The sequence below is a fragment of the Lacerta agilis genome, chromosome 5 (genome assembly GCF_009819535.1).
Source record: "Lacerta agilis isolate rLacAgi1 chromosome 5, rLacAgi1.pri, whole genome shotgun sequence".
Lineage (NCBI taxonomy): Eukaryota > Metazoa > Chordata > Lepidosauria > Squamata > Lacertidae > Lacerta > Lacerta agilis.
This window is the reverse complement of record NC_046316.1, coordinates 35,312,596-35,327,133: the sequence shown is the minus strand read 5'-3', so window position 1 is coordinate 35,327,133 and position 14,538 is coordinate 35,312,596. Positions and strand designations below refer to the sequence as shown.

Genomic DNA, 14,538 nt, shown 5'->3' with positions numbered 1-14,538 from the left:
AGGGACTCAGATGTTGATTGCAGGGTTCAGGTCAGTTCATATGGGGAGAGGTAGTCCCTTCAGGCACTGAGGGCATTGAGGCATTGAGGTATCAGCTGTTTAAGGCTGTATAGGTCAGAACCAGCCCTTTGAATTGGGCCCGGAAAGTTAACTGGCAGCCAGTGCAGTCAGGCCAGGATTGGTATTCTATGCCGAAACTGTCTTGCCCTGGTAAGCAACCTGACCTCTGAATTCTGCACCAACTGAAGTTTCCAAACCTTCTTCAGAGGCAGCATCACGTATAAATCATTGCACCAACAGGCCCTCCAAGTGTCCCTATTTTCCAGGGACAGTCCCAGATTTACAGAAGCGGTCCTGGTTTCTGATTAGATCCCAGATTGTCCCGCTTTTCCTTGGAATGTCCCTATTTTCATTGGAGAAATGTTGGAGGGTATGGAGTTATCCAGTGCTTTTTTTCTGGGGGAATGCAGGTTTACGCATATCCCTAAACATTTTGTGAATCTAAGTTTGGCCTCACTGAGGGGCAGTATTTCAATATGAATAGGAAAATGAAAGTATCCCTAAGCACTCTTTTAGGGGAAAAAGCACTGGAGTTATCTGACCCCCGAGCCATCTGAAGGCAGCCCTGTATAGGGGAGGTTTTTTATGTTTAATGTTTTATTATGTTTTTATATATGTTGGAAGCTGCCCAGAGTGGCTGGGGCAACCCTGTCAGAGGGGTGGGGTATAAACAGTAAAATTATTATTATGGAATAGAACGTCCCTATTTTCATCAGAGAAATGTTGTAGGGTATGCAGTAATATAACCTAGAGGTTACCTGCGTTGGTTCTAGTTGTTTGTGAGCTACATTTTACAAGGACTGCCCCTTTTGAGATCTCTGAAGTAGGTACAGTCTTACCCATCGCGGCAGCAAAGCTGATCTTCTCAAAGACCAGACTCAATCTGCTGCTGCCTGTTACCACTTCTCGTTCACTTCCACTTTCACTGCAGCCCTGCTTCGTATCTACACAAATAAAGTTCTGCATTTCTGCCTTGAACAGCCAATCGCAAATCTTTTCTACAGAGCTCTTCCAGGGAGCAATGCAGTCCTGAATCAATCTACTTAGAAGAGACTTCCTCACACATTTCTATAGAACTTACTTCCAGCTTTGTATACTTAAGATTGCCACCTGGATAATATAATTTAGAGATAACAGATTAATAAGGGGTCCTAATATTTTTGGGACTAGAGACACAGCAGGAAATGTAAGGAATTGTTGTGGCAACTACAAAGTACCCATGTCACCATTCCTAAAACAAATGAAGACAAAAAGCTCCCAACAGAAAACTCCATCAAAGCCCCTCAAAGCCAAGCAAAGTCAATTTTAAAATAAAAATGGGGAGGGGAGACCTTGTCAAACACCAAGGGTAGTGTCTGAGAGTAGCCAAGTGGTGCCCAGAGGTGTTGGCAGCCTCAGTGACTGAATAGTGTATTGATACATTATTTGTTTATATGCTTCCCTATTGTGTTGCTTTCACCAAAATCCTGCTGTTGCATGCTGAACTAGGGTAGTCAGGTCAAAGGAGGACTTGAATCTGTTGCCTCTTGTGATAATTCATAGCTGGGTTTTGTTTTTGTTTTTTAATCAGATGTAGTTTGAAATGCAGGGGTCATAAAACAGTTGAACTGGATGAAATTATCCCTTTTATGAAAAGGTACTACTTTGACTATTCCATAAAAAGCTGTGGTTTAAAAAGATAACGGCACTCTGCATATGCCTCGAGGCTCTCTTTCTTTGGGCAAACAGATACCACAATAGCTATACCTGGTTTCTGTAGAGGGGAGATCCTTTTAACCTGTTCTGCTACATTTTTATGGACACCTGAGCAGCAACATTATTTGCAAGCCACCAGTAAACCAGATTGTGCCAACGTTTTGGGGCAACCACGGTTTCATTCTAATAGCTTAACAGATGTTTGGATTTAACAATACAACCTATGCCATGAGCATCTGAGGAACAATGCATTGACAGCTGCTTAAAACGCATCTGAAAAAGTGGGTACTAATTCCACCACACCATGGCGCTTGCTCCGTTGTTTCTGCACAGGATCAGACCAGAAAAGCAGCAGGTACATTGCCAAAGGAGGCTCCCAGCTTTCCTTCAGTTCCCTAGCTACATTTTAAATATCTAGAAGCTTTCCCTGTTTTAAGCATTCATTCACCATTATTTTGTTGAGATATAGGTGGGAACGGGAGCGATAAATCAGCATTGGAGGCCGGGAGGGATTAGGAAACTGGAAGATTGTAGGGTGTTCAGATGCAAAGGACAGGGGGAGCATTTTAATAGGTGAAGCTTTTCTCATCTTTGAGCTGAACCTGTATGACAACCCACATTGTGCCTGCTGTACAGCCAACCCCCCCCCTCTTTTATACAACTACTAGAGCTTCAGGAGTTCTGTCTACCATTATATTAGTTTTCTTGGAAAAGAGAAGGAAGGCTGAACATCAATATTTTTGGAGATGCCCCCTAATCCCACCCTGAGTTCAATGGGGCATGCTCCCAAGTACCTGGGCATAGGATTGCAGCCTGTTTCTCCCTGTATATATAATCCACAAGAGTCCTCAAATTGTGTTGCTTTCCTTGAGACCCTTGAACTAACACTCATAGGCTGGCTGCTTACTTGTACAAACCCCGGACCAGTAAAATCTATTATTAATTGCTAAGTTTTTGAATGATAGGACGCTGAATGCATATCTCTAAGCTCTGTTACTCCGAGAGCTGGAGCTTCAACCATTTCGTTCGATAGCCTATCAAAAGACATGTGCCCCAATGGATATCTGTGAATGAACGGAATGATTGGTTCTGGGCATAGAGCTAGTAACTGAGTAACAATTGTCCATTCACATATTGAAGCAGCACATTGCAAACGTGGGCTGTGATCATGTGCAGACTTCCATGTGAGTAAGACCCATTAGGACATAGTGAGACTTAACTTCTGAGTAAATATACATAGGGTTGCACTGCTGAGCTGTGGATTTCTCTATGAGCCAGATAACTTTTTTAAAAACAACTTCATGCCCTAAAAGTACATTACAGAGTTTCAAGGAAATATTGGAATAAATGCATTCTATGGCTTTTTATTCCATATTATCACTGACCCCAGTTGTTCTTAATGCTGTATTTGAAAGAGGGTGGGTTTTTTTTTTTTGGCAGGAGAGGGGGTGTATTTTGAACTAAATATATGTAAAAAGAAATGCACTAGCACCCCTTTTCTTTTCACCTTTTATATGGATAGAAGCATTGTGTTTTTAGCAGCTGCAAAGAAATTTAACATGTGAGGTTTTTTCCCTGTTCAAAAGTGGGGGTGCTGTAATAAGGAAAGCTCCTATTGATTTGTCTCTCGGGCAGTTGTTAAAGACACAAAAAGCCTCTTTTCACAAATGAACAGATGAGGCTTTCCCTATCACTGCATCCTTATTCATGGAGAACATTTTACCTGTTGAGTTTCTACCCAATTGTCCCCTGCACATAGCTTCTCTCAATAAATAAAAAAGCAAGGGGAATAGCTGTCACTCAGTGGCAGAGCATCTAGTTAGCAGACAGGTCATTGCTTCCCTCCCTGGTGTCTTCAGGTACAGAGCGGAGGGACCCCTGTGTGAAACCCTGGAGAGCTGTTGCCAGTCAGTGTAGGCAATGCTGAACTAGATGGACCAACGTATATAAGGCAGCTACCTGTGTTTCTGTGCAAGAGTTCCCAATTTTATCCCTCCCCACCCCACCCCAATTTGAACAAGTCCCATTGTTTTTGATGAGGTTTCAGCACACAGAGCTGGTTTCAAGATGAGCAGCTCTTGCCCTCAATGCAGAGTAACCTCAGCACCCTGGAAGGCCCGATTTTGGTGGAACCTAAACGTTTTAAAGGTGTACTTAAACTTCTCTGGTTTCCATGGGGTTTAAGGAGCATGTGTGCTGCCGAGCAGCCTTTTAAGAAGATGTTGAAATGTTGTTTTTGATTAACCACACTGCAGTGAACCCCAAGTGCCATTGTGTTTCAATATACATTTACCACACCGTGAATCAGTGCACCAGTTGTTTGCTTGTTGTGCAACGTTACACCTTTGGGAGCATTGGTTGTGTGTGTGTGTGTTTGTGCAGAGGCACCTAGATTTAAATTAAAAGATGTGGATTGAATCAAAAGATGTGGATTCAATCACATATTGAATCACCCCACACTCATTTCCCAATCCAGCTAAGTGAAAGCATTGCTACAATAACACACAGTTTCTATTTCTTCTCTTGCTCTCATTCCACCCAACTTAATGCGAAATAAGTAAGAGGCATAAGTGCAGTCAAGAGTTCTTTTATTGTTCAGCAACTCAAAGGCGAAGCACATTTACAAACTGAATGAAGCCAGGAAAGGTGACCTAAGACAATCAAAAGCAACCATCCTTTCCCACAAATTGATAGCATTTATGAACTTGTACTTTTTGAACATTATTGCAGTATATGCTTAAAATTCAATACATCATTAAATTCAGCACATCATTATGCAAAGTTCTGTCAGAAAACATATAGGCATATTACACAGCAATTCTATGCAGATGAGTAAGAATTAGAAAACTAATTGAACTGAAAGGGATGCAACAATCTCGAAACAGATCTTTAAAAATAGCAAGACAACGATTCCCCCGCTCCTTTAACATTGAGAGCTACATGAAAAATGGTCTGCGGATGAAAAAAAGAAGAAAGTTAGTTTTGTGTTCTCTTATATTCTAACAATATAATATCACTTAATGACACCCAGGCTTCCTTACTGAGAAACACTTGCCTTCAGCAAGACAGAAATAAACAGATAGAGCATTTCCTATTAACTGATTGCCTGTGCTGGGGAAAGCTGCACCTGTTGAATTTTGCCTACTATGCAGCCGTTAAAAGCACTGATCCTTTGACTATGAAAAGGTGGCAATTCTAAATGAGCTCTACATAACAGATTTCTTAAATCAAAGGCTAACTCACTTTTAAAAAATCTTGATTCAAAACACTGTGAATTACAGCCAAAGCTAACCTGCTTATTCAGATTAAAGAACCTGGTTTTAAGTACTCTTTCACATCCAAAAGCCTAACTGGCATGCAAAATAATAAATCTTTAGAATTCATGCAAGTTTCTCATACAAGCGGTTTTGCAAATCAACCCTACAGCCCAGTTTACTCAGAAGTCCCCTCCGCTCCCCACATTTTGCCTCTGGAAGATGTCTTGCTGCAGAAGAGCTGGGCGGTGGAGCACCTCAATCGCCCCATTTTCCCATGCCGTATGCCTCTTTAGATCAAATTCTCAAAGAAGTATATGCATAGGAAAAAGGAACAACGAGCAGGTATGGACAGGGATCCTGCAGTTTGCAACAGAGGTGGCCAGGAAACCTAGAAGAAAAACCATACATGAAATATACACGAATATATTCCCCATGTACCCATTTACATTTCCACATGAGGCAATATTAATTTATTTGCAGTGCCCCGTTCACTGCTTCTTTCAACAGCATCTAAAACACAAGGTGAGAACTAGATATCTCAAAGAAAAGACACTCACATATGGACCAATGTGCGGCAGGAGAAAAAAAGATTGAACAAAAAGTGATTTCGTCTTTTTAAAGAGTGGCACAATGCAGGAAAACTCCTCTGTAACCCCAATAAATCTCTAACTAGTGCCATAGCGTTGCAAGAAAAAGTAGAAAATCTCCCCCAAAAGTGCCCGGAACACCGAAGGCGCCAGGCTAGTCTACTGATCCAAATGCAGAAAGGAACTCCTCGCAATGAGTCTTACCTGATCAGTTGCCTGGGCTCCTCAGTGCTCCACGTCCGTCTCCCTCAGAATTTATCCTTTGGCCAAGACCTTGACGAAGGATTAACAAGACAGTGTAGCTGTTTTCCGAAGCGATAACCATCCTTCCCCCTTGCCAAGGCCTCGGCTGCACCTGCAGATGGGGGCCACGCAAGAACTCTGCTTTGCAAGAGTGCTGAAGGCTTGGAAAGTATCACTTTTGCAAGAGAGGGAAGGAGGGGAGGGAACGCAGCTGACAAAGGGGGGCTGATACAAGCAATGGGAAGGCACAGCCCAAGGTGCCCGGTTATCGCCTGTTTTTCATTCACATACGTCAGCAATTTCTGAAATGTTAGCCTGGGAGAGGACTTTCAGTTCTGGGAAAAGTTGTTTTTCATTTTCTTCCTTTTGTAAAAAAGAAAGGCCTTTCTTGCTCACATGTCTGTCAAGGCCATCGCCAATGCTTCCCTCTGTTTTTCCAGGCACTAGTCAGGTTCCCTGAAATTTTATTCTTTATTGCTAATAAAGGAAGACTTTCTTTACTTTACTTTGCACAGAACTACAGTTCCTAGAGTGGCGTAATAATCCCTTTACCCAGGGAATGCTGGGAACTGCAGTTCTCTGAGGGGAGTAGGGGTCTCCTAACCATTCTTAGCAGCCTGAACAAACTGCAGCTCCCAGAATTCTTTGGGAGAAAGCCATGACTGTTTAAAGTGGTTTCAAATGCGCATGGCTTTAAATGTGTGTTGTGATTGTGGCCTATGATGCCCCTGTTCGTGAACTGTTGATGAAAGTTTCAAGCAGTCTAAACATGGCTTTTGTGAATGATGTGCAAATTTCAGAACAGACTTAAAGCTAAAGGTAAAGGGACCCTGTTCAGTCGCGGACGACTCTGGGGTTGTGGTGCTCATCTTGCTTTACTGGCCGAGGGAGCCGGTGTACAGCTTCTGGGTCATGTGGCCAGCATGACTAAGCCCGCTTCTGGCGAAACCAGAGCAGCGCACGGAAACTTACTGTCACTCTAATAGTTGGTCATAAAGTGAGATTTGACTAGGAGATCCTTATTACAAAGATATCTTAGGGTTTTGTTTTGTTTTAACCAGCTCTTGAACCGTGTTCATGAATTTATATACAACAGACCCTCCAAGTGTCCCTATTTTCCAGGGACATCCTGAATTTACAGAAGCTGTCTCAGTTTTTGATTTGATCCCAGAAGGTCCTGCTTTTCCTTAGGATCATAGAATCATAGAGTTGGAAGAGACCACAAGGGCCATCCAGTCCAACCCCCTGCCAAGCAGGATGTCCCTATTTTCATCGGAGAAATTTTGGAGGGTATGGAGTTATGTGACCCCAGAGCCAAAGAGATAAGTAACTATACAACCTTTAGAAGACATCTAAAGACAGCCCTATGTAGTTTTATTATGTTTTTATGTGTGTTGGAAGCTGCCCAGAGTATCATCACCATATCATCATCATCATCATGAAATAGGACGTCCCTATTTTCATTGCAGAAATGTTGGAGGGTATGTATACAGACTTTTCTAAATTTCTTGGTAAGCTGATATAGGTATTTATTGCAGAAGACCAAGATATATTAAATGGCAATGTCATTATTGCTGCAATTATATACCCACTTATCTGGCTGGAACTAAAACGTATTAAACTGTGGGTTTTTCTTCCAGGTGGACATGCACAGGATTGCACCTTCCTTTCATTGAGCTCAGGGTAGTGTCCATGGCTCTTTGGCCCTTATTTTGTCATCACAGCAGCCCTGTAAGAAAGGCGAAGGTCAGTAACTTTTTATCCAGCTAGTATTGAAGTGCTTTTAACCATATCTTGATAGGGTAGATGTTTGGAAACGATACTGCTTATCGGCCAGCTGTGGAAAGTTTCATGCAGCTGCTAAAGGCCAGGTGGGCTTTTCTCCAACTTGGCAGCGTTAGCTGCAAACTCTATCTGAAAGAAAGACCTGCTGAACTTAGGAGAACTTTCTTCCAGACAAGATATGCATGGAAATGTGCTGGAGAGATTTTAAAGCAGTCAGAACTGCCAAGTCAAAACGTTAATATATGGTGGCTGCATACACAAAGGCAGAGGAGACTGCCTGGGATTTCAAGCTCTAAAGTGGAAACATGTAGGGACTCTCTGTAATATATGAAGTGTGAGAATCACATAGTGCCCAAAGTGATCAAGTTCAGTTCTCACGGAAGATGATTTTCAGAACTTACGGTAGCTCTGCAACTGTCTCTTCATTGCTGTCTTGTGTGTATTGCAGGGTTTGTTTACTTACTGGTGGCGACTTTAGACATATTAAAATTGTGTCCCTTGGAATGTTGTTGTTTAGTCGTTTAGTCATGTCCGACTTTTCATGACCCCATAGACCAGAGCACGCCAGGCACTCCTGTCTTCTTTTTTTGTCCATGGAGTTTTCTTGGCAGGGATACTGGAGTGGCTTGCTGGTTCCTGCTCCGGGTGGATCACGTTTAGTCAAAACTCTCCACTATGACCTGTGTGTCTTGGGTAGCCCTGCACAGTTATTCAAGCCCCTTCACCACGACAAGGCAGTGATCCATGAAGGAGGTTTCTTTTAGTACCCTTTTAAAAATTACCCCATAAGAGCGGCCCTACTGTTAGGCAGATTGAGGTGGTCACCTTGGGGGGGGGCAGGTGCTGGGGGCAGAGGTGGCACTTGCCCTGGCTGTTCTTCCTGATCTCTATGACTGTTCCTTCTCTTGGAGGAGAGACCTGGGTGTGCCAGACAGCCTGTCTTGTGCCCCATAAACTAGCATGCTGTCCTGAGGTGCAGGAGAAGATGTGATTCCTTCACTTTTGTGGGACAATTCAGGAAAAGGCTTCAAGCCTCTTAACTAGGGTTGGGGAAACTGGATCCCTTCAGACATTGTTAACCCCCATCAGCCCCAGCCAGCATGGCCAAAATGGTCATGGGTGATGGGAACTGGAGTACAACAACATCTGGAGTGCCACAAGTTTTCATTTTATATATATATATATATATATATATATATATATATATATATATATATATATATATATATATAAATATAATTTTATACAACCAAAGAAAACACAGTTACAACAAACACAAACCTAACAACACTAAACAAAACACCTAAACAAAAACATAAAATAAAAAACTCATTTCTTAACATAATTATTTCTCACATTGCAATTAGACTTCCTCCTGTCCCCTCTTCCTGCGTTCCTTGTCTAACATCTTTAGTAATTTCTAAACATCTTGCAAAATCATATTTACTATAAAAATTATCTACCTATTAAAACTTAACTAATTATTTTAACTCAAATTCATCTATCTTAAACACTTGATCTTACTCGAAATCTACAGCTTAGCTATCCTTCCTAGTTATATCTAATTAGCAATCATACAATAATATTTTAAGTACAATTTAAATTTCTTCCAATCTTCTTCCACCGCATCTTCGCTCAGGTCACGGAGTTTCCCGGTCATCTCCGTGAGCTCCATATAGTCCATCATTTTCATCTGCCATTCATCAATCGTTGGTAATTCTTCTGTCTTCCAGTTTTTAGCTATCAAGATTCTAGCTGCTGTTGTGACATACAGAGTTTTCAAACCCTGACCTAAAGAAAGCCAAGATATTTTAAGTTGTTTTATTCTGCCCTTCCTCCAAGGAGCTCAGAAATGCATACACTATATGCCACATACTGTATAGTTCTTCAAGTCACCTTTAAACAATCCTGTGGGGTTGGTTGGGCTTGCTTTATGGATGACTGGGAATATCTTACACCGCCACTCAAACTATTATAACCATACCAGCTCTTATTTGGGGGAAGCAGGCACTTTTCTTAGCACTTCCAGCACTGCCCCAATGTCTTACCTTTTGATTTCTGCCTGCAATGAAGCAAATATTATAGGCTAATTGAATTTTAAAAAGCATGCCCTATCAGACTATACATTTTTTGTGCTGCATAATGATGGCAAGGTAGTTAAAGGCGGGCCAAAGACTTTCAGCACTCCTGCATTTGTGCACCAAGACACCTGAGCCACAAAGTTCCCAGGAGAACAATAAATCACACTGACACTGAGTATTTTGGTCTATGGGTTCAAATAGGCCACAACTTTATTGATTACAGATGTGAGTGGTTTGGCTTAGGCATTGGGGTGAAGCCAGGCCATATCTTGACTCCTGCCCATCTGCAGGGAGTCCACGGAAGGGCAAACCACCAATAGGGGGTGCCCTATATCTTACATCAGATAGTGGCACCACCCTGAGGGGTCCCCGTAGGGGCTGTGACATGGCCCTAGCCCACGCCCAGGCTTCAGACAGTATTCACACCCCGGATCCCTTTAACAGGATACCCTTACTGAGGAGGGGCAGGCGAAGGCAACAACCTCCCCTCCAACGAAACGAAGGCTTACCCAATGCCTAACCTCACAAAAGTTGTGACGATTGCTACTAGGTAGGTGGAAACCAAATGCCCGGTGCCAATTTGCCAAGTGGAAAAAATTCCTACCCGGCCACAACAACATGGCGACTGGCAATTGCCATAGCAAGGTCACCTCAGAGCAAAGCATGAAAAGAGGGTGGGGTGGGTAGGGTGATCTGACGAAGAGGCAAGGAAGAGGGAGTCATCTGGCCACACCAAGATTAAATGGCCCATGGCCACACCCACCCTGCAAGCTGATTGGCTAGGGTTGTGCCTCAACACAGGTGAAGTGGCTGGCCATTGCGTAGGGGTGAGGTGGTGTATCTCCAGCACTACGCCGAAAAACTATTGAGGCATGGTCACCTGTGTGCAACGCCGCCCACTGATATACTGTAGAGGTGAGCAGATTTATTGAAGTCATGAGCAGGAAACAGGTGGTGCCCACACAGTCAGCATACTAGGCCTTAAACTGAGTTAGACCCTTCGTCCATCAAGCTCAGTATTGTCAACACTGCCTGCTAAAATCTCTACAGGGTTTCAGGCAGGACTCTTTTCCAGCCCTTCCTGAAGACGCCAGGGATTGAACCAGGGACTTTCTGCATGTGAAGCAGGTGCTCTAACAAGGAGCTACAGCCCTTTCTCCTAAATCCAGTTAAGTGAATAGGAGTGCAAACTTAGACAGTGGTAATTATTCTTGGTTCATTAATTCATAGTTCAAGGGGCGAATCTCACCTGTATAGCACATGATCTTTAAAAGAAACCCTGGAGAAAACGAGACCTTTATTTTGTTTACGAGAAGTGAAAGCCTAGCCAAAGGGGGAAAAATGTGTGTGTGTGTTTAGAAAAGGCTTCATATCTTTGTGTACATACAGTGTGAAATGTGAGGAGTTTACCAGCTTGAAACTGTTCTTTGTTACATGCTTATCAGAACATTGCTTTCTCACTCTGGTTTTCTGTTAGATCATCTAAAGCTGCGGAGGCATGGAATGGCCCAGAAGTGTTGGGGGGAGAAAACAAAACAAGCGAGATATTGTGAATCTGAAGTGTAACCGCTAGAAGAATGCAAGAATATACTGTAATCTGTATTCTCTTCCATCTGCAATTTCTCCACTTGGCCCAGAGAAAGCCTGTACAAGAAAGGGGCAGACAAAGGAAAAGGGGAAACTCAGCTGAACTGTGCTTTGAAAGAAGCAGAAACATATTAAATGCTCCCTGTGACAACGACAAGTTCCTATTAACTATAGGATGTATGTGACTCGCTCCTCAATGCATATTCTGGCTAGGACAGTAGTTCCCAGTTGGTGGCATGGGGACCCAAGGGTGTGTTCATGGCACCAATCACATAGCAAAAGCTACGACAGAGGTATCAACTTTTTCAAAAGTAGGAGGTCCATGGCTTGGCTTTTGAAAAACAAGGGGTCTGCAGTACTTAGTTAATTGGGAACCGCTGGGCTAGGATGATCAGATGGATGCAATGGTGAGCTTCTTCTATACTTTTAAATCCTCATCTATGGAAGAAGGCATTTCAAAAACTTTGGCTGGTCATGCAGCACTGGCAAAAATGGCACAATCTTACCTTGGCTCCTTTACACAACTGTAAAGGATATACAGAACCTAAGGTATCCCTGGCACTAGGCTTTTATACACCTTGTCTCATTGGGGGCATGGTCCGCTATGCAACATCAGTACTGCATTGTGCACTGCATTGCACTGGCCTAAATAATAATAATAATAATAATAATAATAATAATAATAATAATAATAATAATATGGGTGGCTTCCAGCATATATAAAAACATAGTAAAACATTAAACCTTTAAATGCTTCCCTATACAGGGCTGCCTTCAGATGCCTCTTAAAGGTTATAAAATTACTCATCTCCTTGACATCTGATGGGATGGCTTTCCACAGGGTGGGCACCACTGCCGAAGAGGCCCTCTGCCTTAATATTACAATTAAGGCTTCAAACAGCTTTCACAGCTCCTTACAATGACAATTGCACCCTGTTGTCTGAGTTTAAGCAAGAGCCTTTTGTTACTTCTAGGTAACAAATGTGTAGCCTGGGAAGACTATCCATCAGGCAGATGGGCCAGGAGGTGCTGGTGCTGTGCTCTACATCTCTAGGTAGCAGTGGGAGAGACATGTGCTTGAAACCCTGGAGAGCTGCTGCCAGTCAGGGTAGACAGTGCTAAGCTGGATGGACCAGTGGTCTGACTCAGTAGAAGACAGCTTCCTATGTTCCTGTGTTGCTATTTTGAAAAAGGTTAGTGCCACCTCATCCCATCTGCTGCCAGCACAGAAATTGACCCAGCCATCATGCCCCACTGTTCTGAAGTAGAGAGAGTCTTCTTCCACCTCCAGTGAGGTGTTATGTGTTTGGGGAAGGAAGTGCCACACAGCAGCTTCTGGGCTAACCTTAAAGGCAGCCCCACACAGGGTGAACTATGATAATCCGGTCTTGAGGTTCATAGGTCACTGTGGCTAGGCCATCTGTGTTAAGCAACAGTTGTTGTCTGCACACCAGCAGAAGCTAAGAAAATGCACTACTTTCCACTGCAGCCACTTGTGGAGGGCTGATGGCAAAATGTTAAGAGGTAAAGGTAAAGGACCCCTGGACGGTTAAGTCCAGTCAAAGGTGACAATGGGGTTGCGGCGCTCATCTCGCTTTCAGGCCGAGGGAGCCGGTGTTTGTCCACAGACAGCTTTCCATGTCATGTGGCCAGCATGACAAAACCGCTTCTGGCACAACGGGACACCGTGATGGAAACCAGAGCGCATGCCATTTACCTTCCCACTGCAGCAGTACCTCTTTATCTACTTGCACTGGCATGCTTTCGAACTGCTAGGTTGGCAGAAGATGGGACAGAGCAACGGGAACTCACCCTGTCACAGGGATTTGAACTGCCGACCTTCTGATCAGCAAGCCCAAGAGAGCACTCCCAACCTGTGCACTTGCTCCATTTGGGGTGGCGGTAGTACAACATTGTCCAGAACAGGCAACCACAAGGCTTCCATTTGCCTTCCATCTTGCCAGGTTATGGCTGACATGTCAGAATTGGATTTCTGGACTAGATGGATTTTTCTCAGAACCATTAAGCAGAGACTACCTTTTGCTTACTGTAGTTTGCATCTCACCAAGCTACACTTCCCAGCACCCTTTGTTGTTGTTCAGTCGTTCAGTCATGTCTGACTCTTCGTGATCCCATGGACCAGAGCACACCAGGCACCCCATCCTCCACTGCCTCCCGCAGTTTGGCCAAACTCATGCCAGTCGCTTCGAGCACACTGTCCAACCATCTATTCCTCTGTCATCCCCTTCTCCTTGTGCCCTCCATCTTTCCCAACATCAGGGTCTTTTCCAGGAAGTCTTCTCTTCTCATGAGGTGGCCAAAGTATTGGAGCCTCAGCTTCAGGATCTGTCCTTCCAGTGAGCACTCAGGGCTGATTTCCTTCAGAATGGATAGGTTTGATCTTCTTGCAGTCCATGGGACTCTCAAGAGTCTCCTCCAGCACCATAATTCAAAAGCATCAATTCTTCGGCGATCAGCCTGCTTTATGGTCCAGCTCTCACTTCCATACATTACTACTGGGAAAACCATAGCTTTAACTATACGGACCTTTGTCGGCATGGTGATGTCTCTGCTTTTTATGATGCTGTCTAGGTTTGTCATTGCTTTTCTCCCAAGAAGCAGGCGTCTTTTACATTTCCCAATATTTTTTTGGAAGAAGCCAGGTGCTTTAAAGCCAGTTGTGATTCCTACAAGGGGTTGGACTGCATGACACTTGGGGTCCCTTCCAATTCTATCTTTATTAGATTCTACAATTTTATAGTTATAGAACCAATGATGCATCTGTTAACTAATGGCATATACAAAACTTATTTTTGCTTATTTTTAGAGAAAAATATTTGAGGGAAAATACATAGTAACCTTCTTGGAAGCTGCAATTTTAATCCATAGGAGCTCAAATAAGGAGACCATTTTCTTCTTTTAACCTTAATTTGAAGGGGAGTTCTGTACAGAGGCGTTTTAGCCTTCAAGAGAGAAATCTAAACCGGGGACCTTGATGAAAGAGGAAAAGTTCACATAGCCTTGATGCAAGTTACAGATATCAAACAGGTGGAGGAGGGCAGAAGACACGCAGGCAGAGGGAGAATTATCTTCAAGCTCTTGATGTGGGAGTATCAGGAAAACGAACCTTGGAGAAGGGAAAGCATCTGAGCAAAAACACAGTGACACAGCTGCAGAGTTATGGATACAGCAAAGCCAAAGGCCTGTAATTGATGGAGGTCACTTGCTTCACAAGCTGTGTTT

The 14,538-nt window shown here is 43.4% G+C and overlaps 1 long non-coding RNA gene across 1 annotated transcript; it reads right to left on the bottom strand.

Annotated features, from left to right (window-relative positions):
• Window positions 1-4,326: 4,326 nt before the first annotated feature.
• LOC117046857 lies at window positions 4,327-5,980 on the bottom strand. The gene is made up of 2 exons (XR_004426627.1): window positions 5,804-5,980; window positions 4,327-4,707 (listed from the first exon to the last, which is right to left on the bottom strand). It is a non-coding gene; the product is annotated as an uncharacterized LOC117046857 (long non-coding RNA).
• Between the last annotated feature and the right edge of the window lie 8,558 nt (window positions 5,981-14,538).